General features: G+C 42.4%; 1 protein-coding gene across 5 annotated transcripts in view; it reads right to left on the reverse strand.

Annotated features, from left to right (window-relative positions):
- KIF26B (kinesin family member 26B) overlaps window positions 1–16767 on the reverse strand; it is a 271678-nt gene that overhangs the window by 185445 nt on the left and 69466 nt on the right. The window contains exon 1 of one of the 5 annotated variants that reach the window (XM_082214958.1): window positions 1961–1978. The exons of the other annotated variants lie outside the window; for them this stretch is intronic. The gene's annotated coding sequence lies outside the window, so the exon portion shown is untranslated. Of the gene's footprint in view, window positions 1–1960; window positions 1979–16767 lie in introns of those variants that run through there. 5 annotated transcript variants of the gene reach the window in all.

Here is a 16767-nt window from a genome sequence, read left to right on the forward strand (position 1 = left end):
TGCATCTATGAAAAGGAGGGATAAAACACACATGTATATAAAATCTGCATCTGATAATCTATAGATGCAAATTTAGAATTACTAATTTAGAATTACTAATTTACTAAATTACTAATTACTAATTACTATACACAATGCATTTCACAGTGGGGAAGAATGTGATCAAATGAACATTGCCTGCTCAGTTTGCCGTCTAGGTGTTAAACATTGATGGGCACTTAAAAGGCCCCTGAAATCCCTTCTTATGCTTCCTGACCTTTAAGCCAAACTCAAAACAGGCAGTCCTTCAAATACAGGGCTATCCCCTGATAACCCTCCAGAGAGAGGACCGACCTCTGTGACATAATACAAATGGCCCCTGTAATTTTAGGCATTCTTTCAGTATGTAGAGTCTACATTGTAGACCATCCTACCTCTCCTTGCCACTCCAACTGCAGTATACTAACAATATGCTGGGCTAAGCCACGGAGCAGTTCACCCAAGAGGTCTAAGCTGCAGCAATAGCCTCCCAGCAGCAGCACGGCTGTCACTCACCAAAAGTGGGAGGGGGAGAAGCAAAGGGGTGGTGAGGTCAGGGTTGCATGCTGGCACCAGCAGAGCCAATCTGCTGCTCCCACCGGTGCACCCAGACAGCCCTGACCTCACCACCTTGCCTCCACCTTGCTTCTCCCCTTCCTCCTAATGGCGTAGCACGGGGGGGGGGGCAGAGGGGTGGTGGCCCCAGGCACAAAATTCTGAGCAGGGCGCAACCAAGCAAAGTGACACCTGCCCATGCCCTGCTCCTGGGCTGGCTGATGAGTTTGAGCTGGGCTCGCCCTTCCCTCCACACGCAGTGCCACCCCAGCTGCCCCATCCACCAAGGACACAACACTTGACCCGCCCCAGGCACCAGCAACTCACGCTATGCAACTGCTTCCCCCTTCAGGTGAGTTGCAGCCGTGCTGCTGCCAGGAGGATATTGCTGCAGCTTCAACCCATTGGGCTTCCAACATACTGCTAGGAAGTTGCACAGAATAAGCAGTGGGAGTGGCAAGGAGAGTTAGGGTGCCCAAGCAGGGGCAACCAATGGGGTGTCCCCCAGAGGGAATGCAACTCTCATCAGCCCAAGACAGCATGGCCAATAGTCAGGGTAGGCAAGAAGTTGTACTCCCAACATCTGGAGAGTACCACTTTGTCTCCTCCTGCCCTATAGATTCATATGCTCCTGGCAAATTGTCAAGCCATAATTTGCTGGACTATTGATCTTCAATGTAGTCACTGTCCTGGCTTTGCATTGTTGGCTTTTACTGATGGTTTATTCAATATGTTTCACTGCTTCCTGTATTTTATTTTATGTTTTAAGTGTTTTATAGTGGTGGTTTTTTAAAAATCTGATTTCTGCTTTGAAATCTTTGAATGGAAAAGTGGCCTAGAAAGACATATGTATGTAAATAAAGAAGTAAATACAGTATGCTGGTGGGCAACTGAATAAGTGAAAAGTAAGACAATAGATGCTATATATTTTCAAGCATAGCTGAGCCATGGAAATTAACTCCCACTTGGAGTCATGCTGTGTAGGAGCTCATCTCCTTCAACAGAGAAGGTAGCAAGGACCTGTGTTAGGTGATCAATCAGTCATACCAAGCGTTGGGAAAGGTGGAAGAAGAACAGAGATCAAGGGCTTCACATCTTTGCCCTGACAGAAATGTAACTTCCAGACCTTCACTTGCAGCAGGGGGTAAGAAAACTAATTAAGAAACACTGATGGGAACTGATGCAGTTTCTCCGATAGAAGCCACAAGGGCCGTTTTCTTTTTACCATTCTAAGGAATTTTGTTTTGTGCCTCTAGCTTGCTAGCACAGAAGCTACTTTGTTTAAGCAATGCCTTTGCCATATTTTCAGAGGACAGGGTAGAAAAAATTAACACCTTTATTTCTTGATTGTGGTGGTGGAAACCGTGTGTAATCTGAGTGCACGTACATTCCATACATCTGGGCCAACTTCCAGATGATGTTGTTTCTTAACCTAAGGACACACACTCTTCTCTAAAACTAGATTAACTGCCACGGAGACTTGCCACCTTTGCCAGTCTTTGGATCTGACTGCTGAAAAAACTGGTGCTCCCAACTGTGAAACTGACACCGTTTCTGTTGAAATAACAGAATGCTCGAATAAACTGAAATCTGTGGGAGTCCTGAGCAAACAGAGCCTGTGGTTTTAACGCGGTGAATACAAATGAGCAAAACTGCTACCAGCAACAGTTACAAATTACCTTTCTTCCCAAGCAAAAAGCTGGAAAGGTGACTAAATATTCTCAAATTTTGCAGTTCGGGTTTGCTTCACCCAACACAAAAAGCTACACTGATGTCATGATACCTTTTGTCTTACAGGGCACCACCAAACTCACACGAACAGAATCATTGCGGCTATCATATAATAAATATCTCGCTTGCTTAAAATTTGTGTCATGTGCCAACTATTCTCTTACATACAATTTCAGATCTGTTTTTGCTAGCGAGTGAAACCTCAGAACGGGGCTGAAGCCAATCACAGCTCCTCACAAGTGCTTCTTCATGATACATGTGTATTGAAAACATGCATTTTGTCACATTCAAACATTGCATTCTTAGATGTAAAAAAAGTAATATATGTGGAATGCCCAATAGACAGGGCCATTTTTCATCTAATTCAAGCAGTATCTATTAGGAAGAAAGTTTGCTTACCTTGAGCTTGTCACATAATCTGGTTATACAAATCCCCCCCCCCATCTTGCAACAGGAAAGGGAAGAAAGTTCTGTTTTGTTTTTTAAATGGTCTGTTTTTTAAATGGTCTTCCCTTATCTGAGTTTCAAATACCATAAACTACTATCCCATTTGCCTTGGATTCATCTCCAATTAATTCACTTTCACCTATTTTGCTGATTTAGAACCCCACTCAGCCCCCAGATCAGAATAGGAGGTTGAGTTTGGTGTCATTAATAAACTGATGATACTACCCAGAATTCCATCTAGATGTTAAATAGCAAGGGTGATATAATTAAACTTTGTGGTACACCACAGGGTAATTGACATATTCTCATTATAGTTAGAATATTAAATGCAGTGCATTGAGGAGAAAATAAATTAGGTTTCTTGCTTGCTTAAGGCTTGTTCTAAGGATGTGACAACTGCACACATCTGGCCCCCAGGTGTTTGCATTATTGTTTCAAAAGTGAAATCTAACTGTAGCTAGATTTCTAACTGAGCTGGGGGGAAATAAAAGGTTGTCAAGGAAGAAGCATGGAGTGCAGTCATACAGTTATATCTTATGCCCATATTCTGATATAGAGAGTCTGTGAGATTCACTGGACAGAGGACTGTGAGAATCACTGGATACATTCACTGGATAGAAGACTGGATAGAGGTCTGTGAGATTCACTGGATAGAGGACTGGATAGAGATACAGCCAACACCTCTTTAGGGAAGTTTCTAATGACTGATGTTTTAATGTATTTTGTTGGAAGCCACCCAGAGTGGCTGGGGAAACCCAGCCAGACGGGTAGGGTATGTATGTATGTATGTGCGTATGTGCGTATGTATGTATGTATGTATGTATGTATAAATAAATTACTACAACTACTACTACTGGAGCAGACTGCCATGCACACAATGGGACTACCCCCTCCTCTCCTCTCCTCCTCCATTTATCATCAACATCTGTTCTCCACCCTCTGTAAAACATTCTGAGGGTGCACAAGGGGGTTACAAAAAGGAGAGGAGGGAGAAGTCCCACTGTGCAAGTGAAGATCTGTTGCACAAGCAGAACAGCAGTGTTGGGTATGGTCCTTACATGGAAGCCAAGACTTCCCAAATTCCCCTTGCTCATGAAAATCAGTGAGTGACCTTGGGCAAATAACTCTCTCTCTCAGCCTAACCTCTCAAGATCACCCAGAAAATAAAATTTTAGCTATCATGGATGTGGAGGCCCTTTAAACCTGTATATTCAATTAACATGGACTACAAGCTACCAGATAATACCAGATGATAGAATGATCTCGATACGAATCCAAGGCAGACCTTTTAACATCACAGTAATCCAAGTTTATGCACCAACTACTGGTGCTGAAGAAACTGAAATTGACCAATTCTATGAAGACTTACAAGACCTTATAGAAGTGACACCAAAGAAGGATGTTCTGCTCATTATAGGGGATTGGAATGCTAAAGTAGGGAATCAAGAGATAAAAGGAACAACTGGCAAGTTTGGCCTTGGAGATCAAAATGAAGCAGGGCAAAGGCTAATAGAGTTCTGTCAAGAGAACAAGCTGGTCATCACAAACACGCTTTTCCAACAACACAAGAGACGACTCTACACATGGACATCCCCAGATGGGCAACATCGAAATCAGATTGATTATATTCTCTGCAGCCAAAGATGGAGAAGCTCTATACAGTCAGCAAAAACAAGACCTGGAGCTGACTGTGGTTCAGATCATCAGCTCCTTATAGCAAAATTCAAGCTTAAACTGAAGAAAGTAGGAAAAACCACTGGACAGGTAAGATACAATCTAAACCAAATCCCTTATGAATACACAGTGGAAGTGAGGAACAGGTTTAAGGATTTAGATTTGCTGGACAGAGTGCCTGAAGAACTATGGGTGGAGGCTCGCAACATTATACAGGAGGCAGCAACTAAAACCATCCCAATGAAAAAGAAATGCAAGAAAGCAAAGTGGCTGTCCAACGAGGCCTTACAAATAGCGGGGGAGAGAAGGCAAGCAAAATGCGAGGGAGATAGTGAAAGATACAGGAAATTGAATGCAGATTTCCAAAGAATAGCAAGGAGAGACAAGAAGGCCTTCTTAAACGAGCAATGCAAAGAAATAGAGGAAAGCAATAGAATGGGAAGAACCAGAGATCTGTTCAAGAAAATCGGAAATATGAAAGGAACATTTCGTACAAAGATTACCATAATAAAGGACAAAAGTGGTAAAGATCTAACTGAAGCAGAAGACATCAAGAAGAGGTGGCAAGAATACACAGAGGAATTATACCAGAAAGATATGGATGTCTCGTACACCCCAGGTAGTGTGGTTGCTGACCTTGAGCCAGACATCCTGGAGAGTAAAGTGAAATGGGCCTTAGAAAGCACTGCAAATAACAAGGCCAGTGGAAGTGATGGTATTCCAGCTGAACTGTTTAAAATTTTAAAAGATGATGCTGTTAAGGTGCTACACTCAATATGCCAGCAAGTTTGAAAAACTCAGCAGTGGCCAGAGGATTGGAGAAGATCAGTATACATCCCAATCCCAAAGAAAGGCAGTGCCAAAGAATGCTCCAACTACCGCACAATTTCACTCATTTCACATGCTAGCAAGGTTATGCTTAAAATTCTACAAGGAAGGCTCAAGCAGTATGTGGACCGAGAACTCCCAGAAGTGCAAGCTGGATTTAGAAGAGGCAGAGGAACCAGAGACCAAATTGCAAACATGCGCTGGATTATGGAGAAAGCTAGAGAGTTCCAGAAAGACATCTACTTCTGCTTCATTGACTATGCAAAAGCCTTTGACTGTGTTGACCACAGCAAACTATGGCAAGTTCTTAAAGAAATGGGAGTGCCTGATCACCTCATCTGTCTCCTGCGAAATCTCTATGTGGGACAAGAAGCTACAGTTAGAACTGGATATGGAACAACTGATTGGTTCCAAATTGGGAAAGGAGTACGGCAAGGTTGTATATTGTCTCCCTGCTTATTTAACTTATATGCAGAATTCATCATGCGAAAGGCTGGGCTGGATGAATCCCAAGCCGGAATTAAGATTGCCGGAAGAAATATCAACAACCTCAGATATGCAGATGACACAACCTTGATGGCAGAAAGTGAAGAGGAATTAAAGAACCTTTTAATGAGGGTGAAAGAGGAGAGCGCAAAATATGGTCTGAAGCTCAACATCAAAAAAACGAAGATCATGGCCACTGGGCCCATCACCTCCTGGCAAATAGATGGGGAAGAAATGGAGGCAGTGAGAGATTTTACTTTCTTGGGCTCCATGATCAGTGCAGATGGTGACAGCAGTCATGAAATTAAAAGACGCCTGCTCCTTGGGAGAAAGGCGATGGCAAACCTAGACAACATCTTAAAAAGCAGAGACATCACCTTGCCAACAAAGGTCCGTATAGTAAAAGCCATGGTTTTCCCAGTAGTGATGTATGGAAGTGAGAGCTGGACCATAAAGAAGGCTGATCGCCGAAGAATTGATGCTTTTGAATTATGGTGCTGGAGGAGACTCTTGAGAGTCCCATGGACTGCAAGAAGATCAAACCTCTCCATTCTGAAGGAAATCAGCCCTGAGCGCTCACTGGAAGGACAGATCGTGAAGCTGAGGCTCCAATACTTTGGCCACCTCATGAGAAGAGAAGACTCCCTGGAAAAGACCCTGATGTTGGGAAAGATGGAGGGCACAAGGAGAAGGGGACGACAGAGAATGAGATGGTTGGATGGTGTTCGTGAAGCTACTAGCATGAGTTTGATCAAACTGCGGGAGGCAGTGGAGGACAGAAGTGCCTGGCGTGCTCTGGTCCATGGGGTCACGAAGAGTCGGACACGACTAAACGACTAAACAACAACACAAGCTACCAGAAATATCATCCCTGGTGATACACACTGCACATCTAGTTACCAACCTCTGCCACTCTGTATTTACTCTCAATTACTTTGACTCAAGACGGAGACTCAAGATGTGTGGATTTGACTACAATATCCACCCAGTGCAATGAATAACAGGTCAAGAGAGACAAGCTAGTACTCAAGAGTAATCTACTACGGAACAGATCTTGATGAGAAATTGACAAACACACTTTGTTGCCACCTAATAACTCCCCACTATCATCAGTGATCTACAACTCATCTTGAACAATGATACTTTCCTCTTACAGGCCTTGGGTGGTAGGCCAATCCTTGCTTATAGAGAGTCCCTAAATCAAAACGGTTATGCACCACCAATAACAGGCCATACAAGGACCAGATGCTGCAATGAACACAGATGCCAACTCTGCCCCATCTCTACAGAGCCAACACTGTTACAGGACGTAATAAACTCAGTCACAACATAAGAGATTCATTCACCTGTTCATCATCCAACGTGATAGATGTTACCATCTGTCAGCAATGCCCTTCTGTGTTCTACATAAGCCAAGACAGGCCATTCTCTAGGCAAAAGAATAAACGAATACAAATCTGACACCAGAAAGGGCAATGTTCAGAAGCCACTGAGAGAACAGTTCAATCTTACAGGACACTCTCTGCTGCTAACCTTAAAAATAGCCATTCTTGAACAAAGAAGTATCCAAGGAAGACTCCAGCACAAAGCAGCTGAAATACATCAAGAGGCAAATTTGAGGCCTGAATTCAGATAACAGGTTGTTCTTTTTTTAGCCTATTACAGGTGTTAATTAGCTCCCCAAACAGTAACTTTAATATAAAAAAAATAACCTCACAAAAATCTGACACCACAAAATTTCACACCAAGATCCTTTAATTAATTATCTGTCCTTTTTGAGGCTCACCATAAACAAAAAGCTAAAGTTATAAAATAAACATCTTTTTGTCAGATGTGTTTTAGATCACAGTGTAAAGTTCTATGACTTATTCTATTCAAATAATACAACAGTGACACAGCAGGCGGCTGTAACTTCTGGCATCTCATACCCAATCTGGGCCGATGTTTATTTTCTAAGAAAATGGAATAGTGTCATTGTTAACGACCAGCAGGTGTCAAAATGTGGAGGTGATAAAAAAAATGTAGGCAATAATGATGTCTTTCTCTGACAATGGCCTGAATCCATTATAGTCACATAGACACGGCATTCCAGAAGGAAGAAATATTAGGAAATGATGGGCCCTTCGAAAAGTTACAACTGCATCTTTGGCATTAACGCAACTGTCCCACTCTTCTTTGCTCCACAGGAGGCAGTGATGCCCACCAACTTGGATGCCTGTAAAAGAGGACTCAACATGGAGGATCAGGCTATCCACAGCTACTAGCCATGCCTGGTCAGGTTTAACGTCCACTGTTGGAGATATTATGCCTTTGAACAGCAGTTGCTGGGAATCACAGGTGGGCAGAGTACTGCTGCACTTTGATCCTGTTTGCATGCTTCTCCCAGACATCTGACTGGCCACCTTGGGAACAGGATGCTGGACCAGTTTTGGGCCACTGGCCTGATTTAGAAGTCTCTTCTTATGTTCTTAGCTATAGCTGTTGGCCTATTACTTTTTTCTTTCCTTTTTTAATAATCCCACAGACCTTGTACAGACTAAAACATCTCACTGCTTTCTGCAAAGTTATTTCATGCTTTCCTACTGAGCATTCTTTTATTATAAATTCAGCCAGAACCCAACTTCCAAAGATAAACTCAAAAAAGAAAACCTGGTGGGAATTTTTAGGGCAATTGGAGCTTGAGAAGGCTACCACATAGAAATTCAGGAAAAGATTTCTACCCATGGAGAAGAAACAAGGCTGAGAAGAATCCATAACTATAATCTAATGCCACTATCATAACTCCATCTAATACCAAACTAGTGTGGTCCAGCACCTATGTTTGGAAGAAACCTGGAACCACCCAAAAACAAGGCAATGGTTTCTGCGTACTAGGAGGACAAAGAAGTTTATTTGCAACTCAAAAGAAAGGGGCTTTTAACTATATATCCAAAACCAGCCAAAGTACAACCCTAGCTCAATGTCTCTGTGGATATGCAGGGTATGTTGACAGCTGGTTCACATAACATTTAGAGAGTCGGTTTTTAAAAAGAAAAAGAAAGAAAGAAAGAATAGATGGTGGTGAAGAGAATTAGTCTGCTTGAGCCAATTAAGTTAACACCTTATACTATTCTTGATGAAGGATTAGTGCCATAGCACTTTTCAGTAGAAACCATATTATTTTCATCTAATCACTTGGCTCCTTTTCATTTAGCATTCTAGTGCTACACTTGTATATATCTAATCAAGCATCTAACATTTTTCACGCTATCATTAACTCAATTTGTAATAGGAACTATAATTATAACTTTAATGATAGTGCTGGCCAAAGGAATTTAAATGTGAAATTATGTAATTCTCGTGTGTGTGTGTGTGTGTGTGTGTGCGCGCGCGCTGATATATTGCACTGCATTGCAGTATGCTGTAAATATTTTAAGGGGAAGTAATAAGAAATAACAATTCTGTAGTCTAGGACATTTCATACATTGGAATGGTTTGCATGTAACACCAAACTATGTTTTGGCCAGCAAAACAAGTCAAGTTCATCAACCATAGTTTAAGGTCCCGTCCCCCCCTCTTAAACTAGGGATAGCAAACATCATGCCCTCCAGATACTTTTGAATTCTATATTCTATCATCCCAGACCATTAGTCATGCCGGCTCACGCTGATGGGAGGTGGAATCCAACAACATCTGGAGGTTATCACATTGGCTAAAACATAGTTAACATGAACCACAGTTTGTCTGGGTTTGTACATAATGAGTAACAGCAGTTAGTTGAAAATGGAAACAAATGCTTCTGATCTCACCCCACAGCCATGCTAGAAGAGATGGGAAGGGAGAGCTCACAAGCCAAATTTCATGCCTGTACAGCCAAATACCTGATTGCAATAATTACATGGCAGCACACTTGGGCTTCAAGGAGTCAGAGCCTGTCCCAGCTCCTTGGCAAACGTACTTGTATAAAACACATATTGCAAAGATTTGTTTCACAGCTTACATGTATAAGTATATACACTGAACATCTTAGATGCATATATGGGTCCTGATGCATTGATTTAAAAAAATCAGTGCAACTCAAAGAGGTGTTGTGATTGAACAAGAGTGCAAGTGAGATTTTAACATCTCTTGAAATATTTTACATTTCCTCATAGCAAGCCACATTGTTGGTGCTGGTTCAACAATGGCAAATCCAAACACGCAAATAGCTGTGGCTGCCCCATTCTTCAAAAGCGGAACACAAGGGTGCGTCAATTGTTAGAACAGTAACTTAACATATGTCTAGCCATGTATTGTAGAGCTCTGTCAATGCCTTAAAAACTTGTAACCTGTTGGGATGCTGTACTGATTTATTTAGTAAAATGTTTAAACATAACAACTGTGGTGAGACTTCGAGTTCCAAGCCTGACAGTGGGAGCCAAGACATAGAGAGATCGACATTGAAGAATTGGGGGGGGGGTGATTCTGTATATCAGAGAACAGCAGACTTCAAGTTTGTAGGGTCTAGTTTATGTTCTACATAAATCCCAAGATCCACCAGTTAAGAGTCAGCTGCAATTAGCAATTAAGAACATGGTGCCTCTGAACAGCTGTTGAGTACTGAAATTTGTTTTGAGCTTCGTTCACAATCCTTGTAACCCAAAGTGCATTTGTAACTACTTCAAACTTACTTTATTTCAACAGTGCTCTAATTAGGAGGGGAGTCCTGTTGTTAAACAACCGGGAGTCAGAAACCTTTGCTGGTCTATTGCAATTCCCCCAGAGATCTATGAATAGATCCTGATCATCTTCTGCCCACCCACTGCTGTAGATGCCAGAAATAGATGCCCAGATTCCAGTAGTAATACTACTCAAAACAATGCTATATAAACATATAAGTTATTACATTATTGACACCCTAGTCTGCTAGTAAAAGCATTATGTGACAAACCTCATCAAGGAAAATCCATCTAACGTGCCTTCCAATGGCTTACCAGCGGACCAGATGCAATAGACCAGATGCACGCATCAGCATTGGTGACCACGTGATTCAGGTGGTAGGTGATTTTGTCTACCTGGGCTCTACCATAATCAGCAAGCTTTCCATTGATGCTGAGTTGGACAAGCGTATTGGCAAGGCAGCTACAGCAGTAGTTCGCCTCTCCAAAAGGGTATGGGAGACTGTGATGCTAATGGCTAAAGCACACTGCTTTATGGTGTTCAGATGTGGGCAACTTAAAAATGCCAGGAGAGACACCTTAATGCCTTCCATATGAGCTGCATCGGGAAGATTTGGGGCATAAAAAATGTCCTCTCCTAAGCTCACATTCCCAGCATGTCTGCACTCCTTTCTCAGTGACGTCTACATTGGCTGGGTCATGTCCACAGAATGGACTATGGCAGGACCCTCAAGGATGTGCTCTGTGGGGAGCTGGCTTTCGGTACCATGCCTGTTGGCATACCAATTCTGCATTATGAGATGTCTGCAAACATAACCCGAAGGCTGGCAACCCTGATATGCGGGAATCCCTTGCAGATGATCAGACTTGGAGACAGACAGTCAGGTCTTGTGTCCACATCAGTGACCAAAGGAGGAGTGCAGAAAGAAGAAACACTATGGTACACCTGCATCAGGAGAACTGGACACCTTCATCTGCCCCAGCTGCAACAAAACATGTCTATCCCATATCGGTCTCTACAGTCACAGCAGTTGCTGTAACTCTCCAACATTTTCACCACCCCTGAAGGCGCACTCTTCCATGGTCTCCCGAGACAGACAAATGGCAGCCTAACCTGTACATTTAATCATGGTGGGCTAGAGGAAATTTCCTGTGCCTTGACAAGCTAGTGACTGGTACAGAAGCCATCTCTTCTGTTCCACCTGGTCACCACACTTTCCCACACTTTAATGACCCTTTGCTACAGCACAGCAAGACCACCCTTTTACTTCTTTGCTGTGAAGTTTGTGCCATGATTAGGCCCTCTTTGCAGAATATCAGGGTTGTTCTTTCTTTCAAGAGAAAGTCTGAAAGAGATGCTTATGCACTCAAATGCCTCTCACAGCATTTGCCCCTGATAACTAGTGATGGCCAAAGTATCCAATCCATTTGCTGCCTCATAAAAACTATTCCTTAGCCTATTTGACTAATTCAGGGCATGAATGCTTGTAAGTGGTAAGCCTGACAGGACTGAAAGAGCCCATTCAGAGCCGAGAGCCTTTACCACTTCCCTCCCACTCACACAAAACACATCACACACACCAGATCCTTAATGCAGAGCACAGGGGAGAGACCCAGAATGAGCTCCTGTTACAAAACAACACACTCTCACTGGCCCTGTACTGCTTATCTTCAAGTGTGGGCTGAAAACATACCGTCACTCCAGCCCCAGCTCGACTCTGATTAAGTCAACTGCTGACAAGTCTGAATGGAGGAATGGCTTCTTGACTTGTGTGGTCCAAGGAAGACTAAGATTACAAATCTCTTCCAAAATATTCCCCAAGTGCCCCCACTCCCTGCTCCTGACAATTGGGAAGGGGGGGGGGGAGAACAAGAAGAAAAGCTTTCAGTATAGCTGGTAATCTTACCCACCTAGGCCTCAAATCAAAATACACTCCTACTTGGGTTACAGAGTCAGCTGGAAAGTTCTCTAATCAAGTAAGGGCAGGGGGAGGAAGAGGAGTAGGAACGGGGGCTCAGAGAATAGACTCCCAACTATTTGTAAAGATCAAAATCTCCCATCACAATTCAACATTACAGTGCTGGCTATGTAACCAAGAGTCAAGGGTTAAACGGAGGGTGGTGGTCTGGCACCTGAAATAAAAGTGCTCTTCGTGCTCCGGGTAGCCTTGGGCACTGCTAGATCCCCATTTATTTCTCATTGATTAGACCTGCAAACACTTTCTTTTCCCCCTGAGCTTCTCTGCAATTAATCTAGCATTCTGAGGAAAGCAGTCCTCTTTAAATTCAAGTGGCAGCAGGTTATCCTCAGCTGACTTCCCTTGACAGTACTCAAATCAAACTTGGTACCCAGCATCCTCACTCGCAAAATCCCCTGAAATGAAGATAGATTTTGTGGCTAAAAATAATCACAAGAGCCAGGTGTCTTGTGAAACCATAGATAGATAGATAGATAGATAGATAGATAGATAGATAGATAGATCTGATCATGTGCAATCTTTGTGTCTTGGCCAAGAAAAATCACTTCTTATTATGTGTATATTGATGGTAGATGGACTCGCATCTGTATTTGCGTGTGTAGGCTTGCTTGGGCTGTAAGCAATGGCAGAGGATATTCTCAGTTAATATATACACTACCAATTTAAACAGGCTTTATAGTCATTCTCAAGACACTTGAACATTTTAGTTCTATGATGTGGACCTTGACACTCTCACTATGCTCCAGAGATGCTTCCAGGTGGATGATGATTGTTGGATGGGGGCTATGAATAACATAGTGTACAACTAAATGTTAAGCTTTAGTGATTCTGGTCATTACCACAAGTTTTCTAGACCCTTTAGCTCTCCAACTCACCACCCTCTCTAAGCATTTTTCAATGACTCACAGTTATTACTGTTCCCGGAGAACCAACTGGCCAAATCTCAGGACTGCCGCTGGAAGCTGGGGAGTGGGGTTGCCATGTTTGCTTTGGAAGCTAACACCACAGCATTATTTTTACCAGATCACAATCTCAAAATTCATGGTTTGGGAAAGTAAATGATTTTGTATTTATTATCCGAAATTGAGGGCAAATAAAATTCTGAAATAAAAACACGCGTTTCTATGTAGCGTTGTAGAAGTGTGTGTATTTTAAACTACATATTGAAACCTCCAGGCTGTTGTTTTAAATTGTGGTTAAATGTGCACAGATGGAACATTCACGTTGCATCATTTCCTAGAGAGGGTCTGAAATTTTTATTTTTTTCTGTTATATTTTCATTCTAAGTTTTAATATTCCATTGTGGACTAAACTCCATTCCGAATGGTAATTGTGTTAGCAGCATATTCTGAATATTGTTTGCCTGCCAAGCAAAAGCTACAGGCCCTTCTAGCCTCTCAGTTTTTTGGATTAGGTCCCCAAGAACCCCTCCCCTAGAGTATTACAACAACAGGAAATAGGCTGCAGGCAGCAGCAGGGGGAAGGGGGAAACACAAGAGACAGGTGGCCAGATTTAACTAACCTGTTACATTAGTGGAACTCCTGCTACCACAAAGGAGTTTTCCCGCCCTTCCCTTTGTGTGCCCCCATGCCCCCCAATCCGCTCTGAAGAGTCAATAGAACCCCCAGAACAGTACATGGGGAAGGCAGGAAGATGGTTCTGTCAGGCACACAGAAATACTTGCACATGTGGACTCTGCAACCTTCATGTGAGGCCCTTCTTTGTGTGCGTGAGAGGTCTAGAGGGTGACAACACAAGAACGGGCCTTTTCTGCAGTGGCTCCCCAGTTATGGAATGCTCTCCCTAGGGAGACTCACCTGGCACCTTCACTACATATCTTTAGGTGCCAGGCAAAAATGTTCAAAGAGACAATTGTCTCTCTTCAACCAGACATTCGGCTAACATTCTACAGCTTTCTCAATGTGTTTGTGGAGTGGGGTTATTAATTTGCTTTCGTTTTATGTGCAGTGGAACCTCGGGTTAAGTACTTAATTCATTCCGGAGGTCCGTTCTTAACCTGAAACTGTTAACCTAAAGCACCACTTTAGCTAATGGGGCCTCCTGCTGCCGCTGCGCCGCCGGAGCACAATTTCTGTTCTCATCCTGAAGCAAAGTTCTTAACCCGAGGTACTATTTCTGGGTTAGTGGAGTCTGTAACTTGAAGCGTATGTAACCTGAAGCATATGTAACCCGAGGTACTACTATATTTTGCATTCTCATTTTGTATTTTTCTGTTGTGAACCACCCTGGTATCTTCAGATGAAGGGCAGTGTACAGATTTAATAAATAATAAAAATAATAGCACATGAGAGTGAGTGTGATATTCATCAGCACATAAGTCCATGCACCTGCAAAAGGATAACTCACACTAGCCATACTTCTGACCTAAATGCCTACTGGTTCCTTCAATCAAACAAATAATGATGCGGAAGTCCAGTTCAACTAGCCTTTCATATTCCTTTTCCAAAGTGCTTCTGGCTCATGGACTTACATTGGCAGAATTTGTGCAACTCCCAATGAAGAATAGATGAAGTCTGCTAAAAATAAGACAATGCTGTATCTCATATTTGTTGATGGAAAAAATATGTCTCAGTATTAAATTAAGGATTTCTGCAACTGATTAGGTTTACAAGCATACCCCAAGCCTAAACCTCAAGTTATACTAATCTAAAGCACATTAACTACCCCCCCAATTTTTTTTATTAAATTTCACCATAAACATGCAACGGTCTTTCAAACACTATAAACATCCAACCACATTAGCCATCATCTGTAAAATGTGAGCCCCCAAATAACTAATCTTTCAGGAACTCTGAAAGGATCTGCTATTTTTGCCTCCAACCACAAACAGTTTACACTGAAGTCAGATGGCTGAAGTGAAAGTCTAGATGCTGTTAAAATGACCCCATTGTTTGAAAGACTTAGATCCAAACCTTAGATTTCGTTTTAAAAGACTGAATTTCCCTTTACGAAAATAGCATTAGGATTATATCCCTGCTTGTCTGCAATTTCCCTCAATAGCTTACTTAAGATTTCCCCATTGTTCTCCCATGGGGACAATTAACTTTCTTGCTTTTAATCAATCAAGTGATTCAAAAATTAAAATCAATCTGGCATTATCCCAGCACTGCTGACATTCTGGGTTTCAGATATATAGAAAATTATCTATGCTTCAAAAAGCAGACATAACAGTTTTAGGGGGCAATCCTATGGTAAGATCCACTGGGATGAGCAGCTTGCGGTGTAGTGGACCTCCAGTTTAGCTGCCTGATTCCCAGCTCAGCTAGGCTCAACTCGCATTAAGTCCCTAACCCTGGCTCAGCCAAAGATATGCCCAACTTGCTCATCCTGAGCTGAAGCTGGCTGAACCAAGGCTAAGGCTTCAAAAGTAGGTGTTCTGAGAGCATGGCAGTCGCAGGACTAGAGAGCGGGGGACTTAGGCTGGGTTCTAAGCCCATTCAGCTCAAGTCACATGACCTGGCAACCCAGTATAGAATACTACTTTGAAGCCTTGTTTGCCAGGCTTAGGCAGAGCAGCAGTAGCCGCCCCACTGCTGAATGTGGGTTGGATCTGGTCTAACTTTTTGCTGGCTTTCCTCAATGCCAGCATCTTGTGCATAGGATTGCTCCCATCATTGGGGGGGGGGGCGTGTTAGTTCTAGATAAATTGGCTACAATTCGGAAGATTATTAAGATAGGTCTTTGTTGCTACCCATACTCTGAAATCACCTGACATCTAGCAGCATCAAACAATGTCTTAGGTGAACCAGGGAAGGACCTATAATCATTTTTAGATTATTGTTGTTTGTTTGTTTGTTTGTTTGTTTGTTTGATTGATTGATTGATTGATTTGATTGATTCAAGTTATTACACGACCTTCACTAGAGGGTTCCAACAATTTAAAATTCAAAAAAAAATTAATCATATCGTGATATATACTACTTATATGACAAAATGGATGGGAAACTATCACATTTATGTCACATACACAATTTGCCTAGGCCACACAAGGTGCAATTTGTCTAGAGTGAGACATCTGTGCTTCTGAAAGCCAATCTGCGAGACCCCATCACAACACTGCTAAGAGAGGCAGAAATATTGCCAGTTTCAGAAGTCGGCCTACACTTATATTTTTAGTTGTTGTTTTTTCCCATTTTGGCTTGGTAGAACTTTTCGGTCATTATTCTTCCACAATCTGAATTGCAGGGAAGGACAGAAGGGCCCAGCATTCAATGTAATAGCAGCAGCAAGAGACGAAGGAAAAATAACAATGAATGTGCTCTGGACTGATGAAGGAAGTTGGAGCATATGGCCAAAGCACTCACATATTTGAAGTGTTTGTCTAAACATGGAAGCTTCATGCACTAGGCAGAAGATTAGAGTAACCAGGATTACCGCTCTCAAACTAAAG

The sequence above is a fragment of the Podarcis vaucheri genome, assembly GCF_965113315.1.
Source record: "Podarcis vaucheri genome assembly, chromosome: 3".
NCBI classification, from domain to species: Eukaryota; Metazoa; Chordata; class Lepidosauria; order Squamata; family Lacertidae; genus Podarcis; species Podarcis vaucheri.